Genomic DNA, 13,832 nt, shown 5'->3' with positions numbered 1-13,832 from the left:
TCCTGACTATGGCCTTATATGTGTGGAGATTGAATCCCTGTGTTTGGGTGGGTTTCCTCCCACACTCCAAAAACATACCAGTAGGTTAATTGTCTGCTATTAAATTGACCCTACTCTCCCTTGGTCTCTCTGTGTGTGTATTGTATGGAATTTAGACTGAAAGCTCCAATGGGGCAGGGACTGATGCGAATTCTCTGTACAGCGTTGCGGGATTAGTGGAGATATATAAATAGCTGATGATGATGTTTTGTATAATTATGGACCTTTGAGATCTGAAAGTTTGCAATGTATTTTATTTGTTAATATCTGTACAAAATAATCTCTTTAAATAAAGTAAAACAAAATTACTTTGTAGTAATTCCCAAGGACAGTGTTGGTCTAAATTAATTTAAACCCTTTCTGCTATTTAAAATCCCTCAGTCTACAAACAAATTGGAAGTTGTTTACAAAGCACACTTAGTATAAACCACAAAATGCCTTGATTTTGCACCAGGAAGGCATGCAGGGGCAGATCTAGAAAATAGTTCTACCCAGGGCGATTTAGGCCCAGCACCCTTTTTGACACCTAAGGCTGCCTACGGCTGCACAATATGTGCAGGTCCGTTCGGCAGAGACAGGCAGGGAGAGTGTGCTGCCCGGCCGCTCTGATTGTGTTTTAAACACAATCAGAGCAGCTGGGCAGCACACTCTCCCTGCTCTGTCTCTGCCGAACAGGCCTGCACATAGTGTGCAGCCGCCGGCAGCAAGCCCCTGCTGATCGCCCCCTTTCCCCTGGATCCGCCACTGAAGGCAGGCATAGTGCACATCTAGTTGTTTGCTTACCCTCTGCACTTGGGAGACACTTTGGCAAACCACAGTTGTGTCTAGAAGTGCAGATAGGTGAAAATATCTCTAGTGGCAAACTGTGTAAATGTCACATTATAAAGTATAATCTCCTACCACTTTGGGACCAATGCTTTACATAAAATAAATGTTTCCATTTTTCTACTGACATAATGCTCTGCTTAACCACATTTATGTCTTAAATGAATAATGAGTGTGGGGATCATTAACTGTATTTATCTTTTGCGTGAAGCTTTTTCTTACATTTCTCATAGAACACATGGAAATGTGTTTTTCCACCAAAGTGAAAACTGGAGGAGTTAAATTAGGTCCAATAAAATTATAGGATGAGACCTAAAGAGGGCCAGCTCTGAGCTTTTGCAAAACTCAAGGACTTTTGTAAGGTGAAATCACTGTGTCCTTCAGCACTGAAAGGAACGCCTCTAAAAATGCACCCTTTCAACCCTTTTATTTCATTTCAAGCTCATTCCACACAATATATTGTTTCTACAGTACCCCACAAAACTAGAAACACTGGTGCACTTACTCCATACTTTAAACTTACTAGTTATCTTATTAGGTATACCTACCCTCCGCATGTAATTGACTGTAGGACATACTTAACTCTCTGTCTATATGTATTACCCAGTATTGTTTTATTACTGTGTTTGTTCCCAATTGTAAAGAGATATGGAATTTGCTATATAAACAAATGTTGATGAGTAGTTAGAGCATCATTTAGGCAAGTACCAATAGATTGCTGCTATATACAATAAAGAGGGAGCACAAGCAAATCAAATGATGTAGATGATCCTGGATTAGTAGTGTACACCAGAAATGCCAGGAGAGTAGGCAACAGCACCACTGCTATTTTCATGAACCTCAGATAGAGGTGTATTGAGAACATGTTGTCACCCGAAAACTAGTTATGCTTTCAAAGTATAAGACAGAATACAGTCCGAGCTGGATGGTAGCAGTATGTTAGAGCTCCTGAAAGATAGGTAGCCTCAGCAGCTACACATGAATACAACCATTTCCATTTAGCTCATTATTATCATGGGCAATGCTGAGACAATAGGAGCTAGTGGGTCTCAGGATAGAGATGGGACTGCAGCTGGTAGAAAACCTAGAGGGCTCAGAGGGAATAGCATCAGGTGTGGTGGGATAGGTGAAGAGGTAGGCTTTGAGAGAGCACTTAAAAGATTGAAGGGGGAGTATCTAGTCAGACAGTGTGGGGCATTCCGTAAGTGGAACACAGCCCAAGAGAAGTCTTGAAGGTGTTAGTGAGAAGTGGTTGTCAATGAGGAGACGAGGATGTGGGTAAAGCTGAGGGTGGAGTCAAGCACGATACCAAAACAGCGTGCTTGGGAGTCTGGGAGTTTTATCATTGGTCACGTTAGTGAGGGCAGTGTTGGTGAATTTAGAGGGTGTACGCAGTATTGTAGGTAGTCAAGCAGGGATTGAATGGAGAGAAAGTTGGCCAGGCAGTTGTACACATTTAAGTACTTTAGAAGCCAATGGGAGGAGAGAAATTAAGTAGTAGATGGAAAGACAAGAGGTTTTTTCAAGAATAGGAGATAAGCACATATTTGAAGATGGAAGAGAAAGTGCCATTGGAGTATCAAGTTGATGAGGGTAGCTAGGTTCAGACAAGTATATAATATATACCCCTTATTAAAAAGAAAGAAATTTATTAAATGGGTCCCATATGCAGTTTCCATGTTAGGATGCCTCAGTTTATTGAGGATGAATTTCTGCCTCAATTTCTTTATATATTCACAACAATCCATTATCCCATCCCCAACTACATTTTCCACATAGCCCAAAATATTTTGAACAACTTTACTTGTGAAAAACCTCTCCAAGAATAGCATAGCTTAAACCTTAGTCACATTGCAGTTATCGTAGTACAAAACATATATATATATATATATATATATATATATATATATATATATATATATATAGGTCAGATTCCCTAAAAAAAACATGGGTATAAATGGAACTAGCCCTCCCAAAGATAACTCATTGATTATATCCCAAATCCGTCATAAGATTATTACATTGCTATATAAAATCTTTGATAAACGTTATCCCACTTTAATACGTATATTATTCTCACCATTGCTCCACATTAGCTACATTTCAACTTAAATTCAAAACCTATCTTACTTTTTGGTACAAACAATTCACAAAATCTCTCATTTGAAATGTATTTATAGATACTTAATGCAATTTAAATAAAATATTCCCTTCTTTCTTTGATCGCTGTTGGAGGAATGTAAATTCGGTGCCCTGTGCCCACAGATCCCCTTATGGTTGAAGACTAATTCCTAATTAACCAGATCATTTATTCAGCAACCCCTCTTCCCCATAATTTTTAAAACTTAATAATACCCAATTTAGCTCAACTATACGGGATGGATAAATGTAATATAACAATATGCAATAACCTAACCAAATGCAAACGTCATTGTGATAAACTGATTCTCCCAGTTGCTAAGGGCACCCATAGAAATCCAAGAACATCTGAGCACAAGACTCCTTATAAAGGTGGGGGAGATTAGGATGGGGGAAGATTGAGAGTGGGGGCACTTCCTGCAGATGCTGTGTGGCAGATCATGTATTAATATATTTATGACTGTACACTATAGTTATAGGTATTTAGTTATAGGTATATCATATATTTTTGACTGTAGACTATGCCAATAGGTATATTATAGCCTAGCCAGTAGTATTCTTTTGTCGGTACTCTCATCTGAAACATATACGCCTCAGTACTGCACAGCCCCCATCTCCATCACAGCAGCCCGCACACCGCACCTCATTCCGCCGCCTCCTCACCTCCTGCTCCTGTCACGTGTCCTCTGCAGCTCACACGCGCCACCTGTCGCCTTGCATACTAAGCCGCTGATTGGATGAACACAGAAGGCGGGGCGCGGAAGACACGGCCGGTCACACAAGAGGTAGTTACAGACGTTCTGAGAGAGAGATGACCAGTCAAACAGGAGACTGATGCAGACGTACTGTGAGGTATGACCAGTCACACAGAACATTTCCAGATACATGCTGAGCTCCTGGAAACAATGAACATTAAGCTATAAAATAGGGCTTTTCACACTCACTTTAAATAAGCAGTGGCGCACGCAGGGGGGGTTTCTGAGTCTCCAGAACCCCCCCTGCGCTAACTAAGTGGCCGCTATAGCTGCACTGTCCTATACAGCAGCTGCGGCGCTGTCAAAGAAGCGTCCGCGGCGGTGCTGTGTATACAGCACCGCCGCGGACGCTTCTTAGACAGCGCCGCGGCTGCTGTATAGGACAGCGCTGAAGAAACGAAGCTGCTGCGCTCTCGCGCGGGGGTGTGTGTTTTTTGGGGGGGGTCGGGGGGGAAACAACCCTACCCCCCCCACAAACCTCCGTTCGCTCCTGATATGTGGCCCTCCTGGTACTCTGTGTCCTCTGGAGTATCTATAAATAACATACCTTTGGGCTCCCATTAACAAATTACTGATAGTGACCCTTCTCCAGTCTGCAGCCCCCTGGTGCAATCTGGCCTGCACCCAGACCTTGAAACTATACCTTCACTTTCTCCAAAGGCTTTCACTTCTCCATAGGGCACATTGAGAACATCTGGGCATAATACATGCCAACTATGAAGATCTGCTGCCAGACCTGAGACCTATGGACGGCACACTCCACACATCTACAGTTTTCAGCCCAGAGATTCTTTGGTATCCTGGATATACTATGGACCAGGCCATCACCAGCCACTAGCAGGCCCAGTTAACTAAACTAAACAATGAGCGCAATTTACTGCAGATCAGTCATGCTCCACGGCAGGGAGGGATTGGGTACTTATGGGGGAATTCCGTTGGCCGCGTTACTGCTGAAAGTAACGCGGCCTGTGCACTGTTACCGATACCAGTCAAATCACTATATATAATATATAAATATGTGCACTGTGTGTTTCAAAAATGCTTTAAAAATAATCCTTATAATAAATGGCTGTCAAGGTGCAATCACCTCAAAGGTGAAATGCTTCAAGCATCTACAAGAAAACACTTATTTTGTAATAATTGTGTATAAGCCCTAAAATGTGCCCAGTGACTGGAGGATTGATTTGAATTTATAACAGTTCGGGGAGGGTTGGCAGAAAATTAAATGAGTGAAGGGGAGAGCTATTCCAAGGGTTTGCTTGTAATATAGTAAGTGCAAAGGATGCATGATTAATGATATTGCCAGTGCAACGGGGCTGGCTATATGTTCAATAAAGTAATATGAGAATGGGACCAGTGCAAGGTAGAAGGCAGGCAATGGAATCAATGCAAGAGCCTCTAAAGTATCACCAAAGCTGGACTATAGCTCTGGGGGGACTTGAGCACTTAAGCCAGGAGGGTTATCATTTTAGACAAATACACAGGCAATGCTGTGTGCACTACTGATAGGTGCATGCAGCTCTGCCTTTATGAGTAGTATAGTGTGGAACAGGACATACCTTCCAACTGTCCTTGCAGTCTGACCAAATCCCGACTTAGCGAGACAGTCACCCAAATTCTGGACTACCCCACCAGATTGAGGACAGTTGACAGACTGTCCTGCTCTCTCCTACCTGTTCTTGTCACTTTCATCACATGTGGCTACTGGTGTCTTTAGTTCAGTTGCTGCTTGTCTGGATCCTGGAATGCTGGGGATCCCATTTGGAAAAAAAAAAATGAATACATGTAATTTAGAAAACACCAACCACCCAAGACATTCAATAGCACCCACATTTAATGATTAGGCCTCCCTCCAGCCCCTACAATAAAATCATAGTATTCACATTTGATTAATAGATCTATTTAATCAGCCCTAACATTAATTTAATAGTATACACATTTAATAAATAGACCTACCTAGTCCTGGAGGCTGTGGACCGGCCACTACACATAAGTAATTAAATTTAATTTTTCAAGTGTTCTTTCAACCCCCCCAAAAAAGCAATTTGGCGATTTCCTGAGGCGACCGGCACACCGGGAAATGTCCCAGTAGGTTCTGTGGCCATTCTGCCTCTGCTCCACAGACTCATTACTGGGTCATCACTGCTATTAGCACATGGTTAGGTCATCAAACCTGTGACAAATACATCACAATTCCTGTTTCTTGCCTCCTTACATCTACTATCCCTGAATAATATCAACAAGAACTTTCATAGTAGCTGGACCCACATCCATTGCCTTCTTGCCATCTTTACCCACCACCAATATTAACAAACAAATATAAAACTGATCCACTGATTATAATTTTATATGGAAATCAGCTCTGTCATATCTTATTTTGAGAGCAGTCCAGAAGTGGCTTCATCTCTTAGAATCCACTGAAAATTGTGGTGCCAGTTTACATGGCTATCATGTCACTCTTAACTGAGTCTGTACACTTTTACTTCAATCCAATACAATTCCCTAACACTATATAATTTACTTAATATGTTTCTGTTTTTTTCTCTGTAACCAAGTACTAACTCCATCTTCTATTGTTATGTGAGTTCATTTTCTCATTGATTCGGTTTATATTACAACACAATTATTTTTTATTGGATTCGCAATTTTATTTACAGACACTTGGCACGGCCATGGGTACCAGGTTCGCCCCAAACTTTGCTAACCTCTATTTGAGGTTGTTGAGGAGCAGTACATATGGGGTTCATCATTCTTACTCTGATTAACTATTTGCTGCGGTCTACTCCCGTATGCTAAAGAGTCTCTTATTGAATATTTGCATATTTCCTCTTGAAACAGCCAAGGAGAGTTTGGACTAAATTATTCCCAGTGTATTTGGTGACTCTTCTTTTTATTTTCCCTGATAAAGAGGGTCTTGAACCCGAATTGTGTTATTATGCTTCACTCAGAAGATAAAGATATCAAGATATTTAATTGTCTATATGATGAATTATTGCTGCTTTTGACAGCCATGCATATTTATACCTAATTGCTATAGCTATTGTTTATATTTACAGTGACCATTATTATACAATTGTTTTTTATGCTAACTAATAAATATATTTCCTGAAATCAGCGCTCTCTCATTTTTTTCTTTCTTGTCATTGTCATTCACAGAATCAGATATCTGTATTAAGAGAGCTGCTGTCCAGTCTTTTATACTGTTTATATTTATGATTCTTAGCACTTGATATATTTTGTGTATTTCTCTGCTCCCAAAATTCTTATATCTATTGCCAGTCCCAGTTGCCAACCACTAAGCTTGACCATGTCTATAAATGACTAGTGCAATTTGGAGGGACAAACCACCAAGAATACATTCCTCCACATTACAACACCCCAATACTAATGGTTTACCTCACGTTATTTATTTTACTATCTTGCATCTCGTCTAAGCTAAATTGTGGCTTGATTTTCACCTATGCAAATTTTAAAAATGATCGAATTAAAAGTATCCGTTTGTGAGGTTACCTCTATGATTTCAATCTTAGGAACTCCTAGACCTAGCAATTTTCACACTTGGTAACTAGTTTTTCTTGACGAATATAGGATCAGTGCAGAAAATGTTAGCATCTCTCTAGTTTCCCCTCACCCCTTACTGGCCCTGCACGATTTGAACAGTGGCTAGCAAAGGGTATTTAGACTTGTGTATAAATACATTGGAAAGAGGTATTATACAACAGAAAATAGAGTTGAATTCATTCAGTCCTATTGACTGCCTCAAAGTCAAACATTTTGTTAATTCGCTTCGCTAGGAAATTTGACTCCATTTGAAGTAATTTGTTATCAAGGGTCCCTAACTTAAATGCATTATTTTTCTGTTCTCTAATCTGATCTTGGCATCAATGCAATCACAGACTCTTAAATGTAAATAACAATGGCAAACAGATCTAGGCAGACCACCAGATGAGGCATGGTCAGAAATTAGAGAAGTGCACTGTTTTAACTGTAATAATTAATAAAACCTCATAAAAGATCTATTATAGCTGGTATATAGTGTCTACTAGGCTTCAAAACTATTTTGGGATAAACCTCCTACTCTGTTGGAAAAACTATGTTCCCAAACTGTTAGTAAAATTATGCAACACCCAAACCAGAAGGAACCATGTTTTTATTCTTCTTGTCCATCAAATGGAAGGGCTTGATAAATACCAAAATAAGTTAGCCTCTAAACCTTATGGAAGTGAAACACCTAATTGTAAACCACCGGAAACAACTGCACAGTCCACTTATATCTCTCCTCCATAGAAAAAATGGCATGTTACAGCCATGTAAAAAATTACAGCTTACCTTAACAATAAACCCCATAATTATGCATAGTTATGGACCTTTACATACAATTCACAATATGCTAACTTCTTGTTTTCCTACCTGTTATTAATTCTAATTAATCATGCTCTTGACATTCATGGACCTGAACCATTTTGACTCCCTCCTCCGCCAGTTAGTACCCCACCCTTACACTTTTTTCTTGTAGGCTTTAGCCTCTCACTTATTGTTCTTTTTTTTTTTTTTTTGAAAGTTACTACTCATGTATTTGGAGGCTCTCCTTAAAATTTAATACAAACTCCATTTGTGGGTTTTGGCCCAAATGCTTGTGCTAGCTGTATACGTATATATTTTATATTTTTCTAAGTGTATGACCCTTGTTTGTAAGTAAAATAATTGCAGCTATTCAGAGAGATAATAAACATATTAGGCAGGGCAGTTTTCATGTTCTTGCCAGTTTACAGTCAAACATATTTACAAGCTTTCTCTATCTAACAAATACCTCCTGAATTGTTTTCAGGTTTACAAGACAGCAAGAGAGATAAAATGATATTTAAAGCAAGACTGTCAAAGTAGTTAATAGGAATCACAGTAGTGGTTTGTGTGTTCTTTTCATCTTAATGCTTTACTAATGAGGTCTTAGGACCTAAATTTGATGTTGTGGTCATCTTAGGCACCTTGACATGTCACCATCTGAGCTAAATAGGTCGTTGAACACCTGAAGTTATAAGCATTAGGGCTTTATCTGACAAGCAGATTGTAAGACTTCGCACATGCAGCATTTTAAATGGAATGCATTACAAGTAGAACACTCTGTAAATACTGCAGGCACTTGCTGTTCACATAGGTAGTAGTGAAAACTGGGGGTAAGGCTAGGTCAGTATTTTCAGTGCAGTTTACAAATTCTTAAGAATTTGTTTTCAGAATTTGCCCACCCTGAGCCTTATTTAGAGTAATGAGTAAATCCAGCTCGACGGTGCCATGTTGCGCTGCAGGGTGGAAAAATCAAAAATGGCAGATTTAGTGTTGAGAGTTAAAAATAAAGCTGCCCAGTATTTGCATTTGCACCAGAATGGTTTATCTTGGTGTAAAGTTGCACCATGCTTTGTCTAGCTGTACGTTTGCACCTCCTAGTTGTATTTTCCTAACTCTAAATAAGGTATAAGTAAATTCTAGCATAGCAGTTGTCTGAAGGAGCATTTACCTTTTAACTAGCTGTACTAAGCTGTCCATGCCGTTCTTATCGGATCTAGGTAGCTGGAGTGAGCCCACCAAAAGTGGGGAGAATCTAGGGCTTGTTGCTGCCTATTACAAGCAGAGTGGGGAATACAAACCCCAGGATGTGTGCAATGCTATGGGAGCATTAGACCATTGGACTTCTTCTTATACCCTTGGAGGGGGTGCAAAAAAACAGTAATATTACTCAGTTGTCTGTGTGTTTCCATTACATGTTAGTGTGCTTATTTAGTGGAATTGTCGTGTTAATTGCTGTCAAACTCCTGTACGTTATAATAAAAGTACTTTCTTTTTCTTCAATTGGCATGAGCCCCTCTGCTCCCTAGACCGTAATAAAGGTTTAGGCCAGTTTACACTCTGACACAATTGAGAGGAAACCATGTGAAATCAGTCCTTATCCCTGGGTATATAATTTATAATCTTTTTTTCATAAATGTCATTAATATTATTTTGTATTTATATGTTTGGGGAGGGTGCTATCTGTGCCTGTTGCAGAAACTGTATGTGATTGAGCTGACTTAAGAAACCCTGGACCCTAATTTTAACTATGTGTTTAAGAAAAATCCCCCCCCCAAGGATTATAAGTAATAATGTTTCATATGTGTATGTGTGAAAAATCATTCCATGTTTAGTGCAATTAATGTGATATAGGTTCTACACATATACTATATGCATAGAACCTATTGCTAGAACTGTTCTTGGACAAAGGACAATAAAACTTGTAAAACAGATTAGCTTACCAGCACACCTCTTGCGGTGATGTCATAAAGGAGGGGTTTTGTACAAGAAAAACAAGATTTAAAATTTAAATTATTTTAGATGTTGTCAGTTTGTGGGGCTCAGTCTACTTCAGATGAATTCTCCATACCTTCTAGTCTTTGTGGTAGCCTACACAAAAGGACAGATGAATGGGTTATTACTGTTTCTGTGTTTTATATCTGTTTTATTTTAAGAAGACTGTTTTTCTTTTATATTTCAATATGTCAGTTCATTATCACTATTTTATTAAATAAGCTTTGTGTCTTATTATATACATTTAATAATGTGCTGTCTTTGTGTCCCTAAAGAATTTACATGTTAAATTTAGTTACTTTTTAGAATGCTACATTTATGCAGGGAATTGCTTGGTTTACAGTAACTCTGATTAAATTGGGTTCTAATTCCATTTAGGGATCAGTCAGCGAGTATTTCACCCATCTCGCTCACAATTAAATACCCCCCCAAGAGGGGTATTCAATTGTTAGCGAGATCGCTAAAATACTCGCGCTCGAAAAATATTACCGTTAATACGGTAATATTGTGCGTAAATACCGTTAATATGGTAATTTACTCGCTGGATTTCAGCTTGCAGCTCAGGGAGATGCGAGCTGAAATTCAGCGAGTGATTACCGTATTAACGGTAATATTTTTCGAGCGAGAGTATTTCACTGATCCAGCTCACAATTGAATACCCCCCTAAAGCTTTCAGATCCTCCTTTGTAAGCAGTGTCTTTATCTGCGAGAGGATCTCACTGATCTCTTAACTAATATTTGAAGTCAAATGGTGTTTACATTATACTGGCTGCATTAATCTCTCTGGCAAATCTGATTGTGTTGTGGGTTCTACGGAGTACCATCTTTCACTATCCCAGAGCTCAATACTTTTAGAATTGTCTTTAATCAGCACAGTGAGTGTAATTCCTCGGTTTCCTGCCCCTTTTCTTTGCATGCTCTTTTTGTCTTTTCCCATGAGGCTCATGTGTCCATATTGCTTTTTTAAGGTGAGAGTTGTTGCTGATGTACCAGACAGGGTGATAAGCCGTGTCAAGTCAACGATGGCCAGGTTCCCCCATGAGGTGGCCTAGGCAGCGTCTGTCATAGCGGTGGTGACTTCTTCACTGGTTACGTGGACAAACTTGTGGCATCTCCACTGCCATGGGTATAGTAGATGTAATTATCTTGCGGACATGCTTAATATTAGCTTTATGTTTGACGTATACAGAGGTTAAATTCAGCTGTGCAGCTGATGACCAAAAGAAATATGGATTTCCAAGTTTGTTTAGGTCCCTGCTCATTAATGCTGCCCCATGACCTGGAGTACTCTTTGTCTTAGGTATCAATGAGGCAACCCTTGTAATGCTCCATATGGAAAGAGTTCACAATCATTGAGGTCCGCTGGATAGGGTCTGAGAAGACAGAATGCCAGTTAAGGCTTGTCAGTGATCACCTGTATGTTTATCATGCTGGCAAGATGTTGAGCTTGTAGGCGGTATTTCCACAATTCTTTGGTGAGCAGGCTGCTTGAGATTCAGGTAAATTGATTCTGGGTATTAAACTTGATTAGGCAGTGCAGGCCACAGATTGGGGCTGACTTTGTCCTGTTCCTCAATTGATGTTATAACTTACCAAAGACTTTATTTTCTATGTTACTCTCTGTCATTGAGTTTAATGTATTTCCAAGAGAGATCTCTAATTTAGGAGAGGACTAAGCCTAGCAGTGTTCTCAGGCGGCCTTCAGAAGCACTAGGCCAAAGCCTGCAGAAGCCATTTGTGGGTCTCTGCCACTGATGCGGGTTGTATCTTTGAGGGCTCCTCTGGTCCAGTGTGCTGCTATGCTTATATATCTGACGACCGAGCACAATTAGATAGTGTTTGTTTGGTTTACACACTCAGAATTATTACATTACATGGTCACAGTCCCGGAAGTTACTGTCCAGACAATTTCTATATAAGAATGAGTTTATCAAGAACAAAGCAACCTTACCCTGAGTATGTGAGAACAAAAAAAAATATTGTCCGGCGCTCTGAAGCAAACAATAAATCGCTATGTGTCAGCATATACATAAATAGGAGAATTTTGTGCACAGTATAGCTATATTGGGATAAGCTTACCTGCCAATGCCACGGCATCTCCTTTAGATGAGTCCCTAGCATGTGAAACAAATGTATATTCAGGCTGTCACATTTAAAACCTTCTATGAAGCTCCACTTTCTAATGCCTTTTGAAATGATTTTATTCACTTGTACACATTTCTTTACTTTAAAGAAGCGTGCCTTCCTTTCTTTTTTTCCCCCTGTGACCAAAAGAATTGACAGGGTCCAGACCACTTCTCCCTAAAGACTTCAGGGCCCTGTGATGTAATATGGCCAAAAACACTAATAATCTAATCTAAAAACACCCCAGGGACTTTTCATACCTACAGATTCGTAGCCTTATCTATTCCCAAACGCGTGCTAAAAAATGCTAGCAGCTGTCCATCCCACTTTGAGCATCTTTGTATTTATTCGGTGAGTCGAAGAGGGAGAATATCAGTCTTTTATTGCATTCTCCTCATGCTGGACTTACCCCCTATGGATCCCCATGAAGAGGCATGAGAGGGGGACCTTGGGGTGGCCCTGGATGGCAAGGGATGGTCAGCAATTCGGAAACCTGTGGCTAAGGCATCCATTAATGCTAGTGTCAAGGAAACGGCTTGTAAAGTGTACTCGAGATGGTACCTAGTCCTAATCAAGCTTCACCGTATTTTCCCAACCACGTCCTATAAGTGCTGGAGAGGCTGTGGTGGACAGGGTACTCACTTATACATCTGGTGGGACTGTCCCATTATTCAATCATTCTGTGATACTGCACTGACCCTTCTCGATCAACTCGCAGCTCTTCATCTCCCCAGGGACCCTGCAATATTTTTACTCAACAAAGCCACCCTATCTATAAGCAAACCAACGGACCATCTAATACTACAGGTTAGCCAGGTCTGTAAACTATTGATAGTCCGAGCCTGGAAAAATGCATTCTCCTACCAAACCAGAGTTGATAGACTATGGCACATTTCTTCCATAGAGTCTATCACAGCCCTCCTTAGCGACACCCTCCCCAAATTTCACAAGACATGGACCCCATGGTACAGACTTCATAGCCCTTCCGTTCCAGGCACCATGAAAAAACAGACTCATGACCCTTCACTTCTCTCCTTTCCTTTTTTAGACTTTCGGTCCATCCCCTTTCACCTCTCCCTCCTCTTTTTCTCCCTGTCCTTTTCCTATCCCCTTATCCTTTACAACTTTATTGGAAAAAACATTTTGGTGTACCTAACCTTCTTAATTTTACGCTATACCCGCGGTTCCCAAAGTGTGTGCCGCGGCACCCAGGGGTGTCGCGGTGCTGTCACAGGGGTGCCACGGGCCAGCCAGAGAAAAAACAAACAACACATAAACTTACCAATCCGCGCGGCGCCGGGACCCAGCATCCCCCTCTCTCACGCAGCAGCTTTTGCAGCTTGTCACTGACAAGCTGCGTGAGAGAGGAGGATGCTGTGGCCCGGCGCCGCGCGGATTGGTAAGTTTATGTGTTGTTTGTTTTTTTCTATGGCTGGCGCGGGGCAGAGTGTGAGGGAGCGTGAGAGAGGGCAGAGGAGGGAGACATCGTGACAGAGGAGTGGGACATTGTGAGAGAGAGCAGAGGAGGGGGACAACGTGACAGGAGGGGGACATCGTGAGAGAGGGCAGAGGAGGGGGACAGCGTGAGAGAGGGCAGAGGAGAGGGACAGCGTG

The 13,832-nt window shown here is 40.8% G+C and overlaps 1 protein-coding gene across 8 annotated transcripts in view; it reads right to left on the bottom strand.

Moving 5' to 3' along the window:
• The window catches only part of RNF212B (ring finger protein 212B), a 167,754-nt gene extending 163,952 nt beyond the window's left edge, over positions 1-3,802 (bottom strand). For 4 of the 8 annotated variants that reach the window (XR_012692510.1, XR_012692512.1, XR_012692514.1 and 1 more), the window contains exon 1: positions 3,646-3,704. The gene's annotated coding sequence lies outside the window, so the exon portion shown is untranslated. Of the gene's footprint in view, positions 1-3,645 lie in introns of all 8 variants that reach the window. The other 4 variants (XR_012692513.1, XM_075211184.1, XR_012692516.1 and 1 more) reach the window with 3 other exon arrangements.
• Between the last annotated feature and the right edge of the window lie 10,030 nt (positions 3,803-13,832).

Source organism: Mixophyes fleayi, chromosome 1, assembly GCF_038048845.1.
Source record: "Mixophyes fleayi isolate aMixFle1 chromosome 1, aMixFle1.hap1, whole genome shotgun sequence".
NCBI classification, from domain to species: domain Eukaryota; kingdom Metazoa; phylum Chordata; class Amphibia; order Anura; family Limnodynastidae; genus Mixophyes; species Mixophyes fleayi.
Note: the sequence above shows the minus strand (reverse complement) of the source record. Positions and strands in the feature narration are given on the sequence as shown.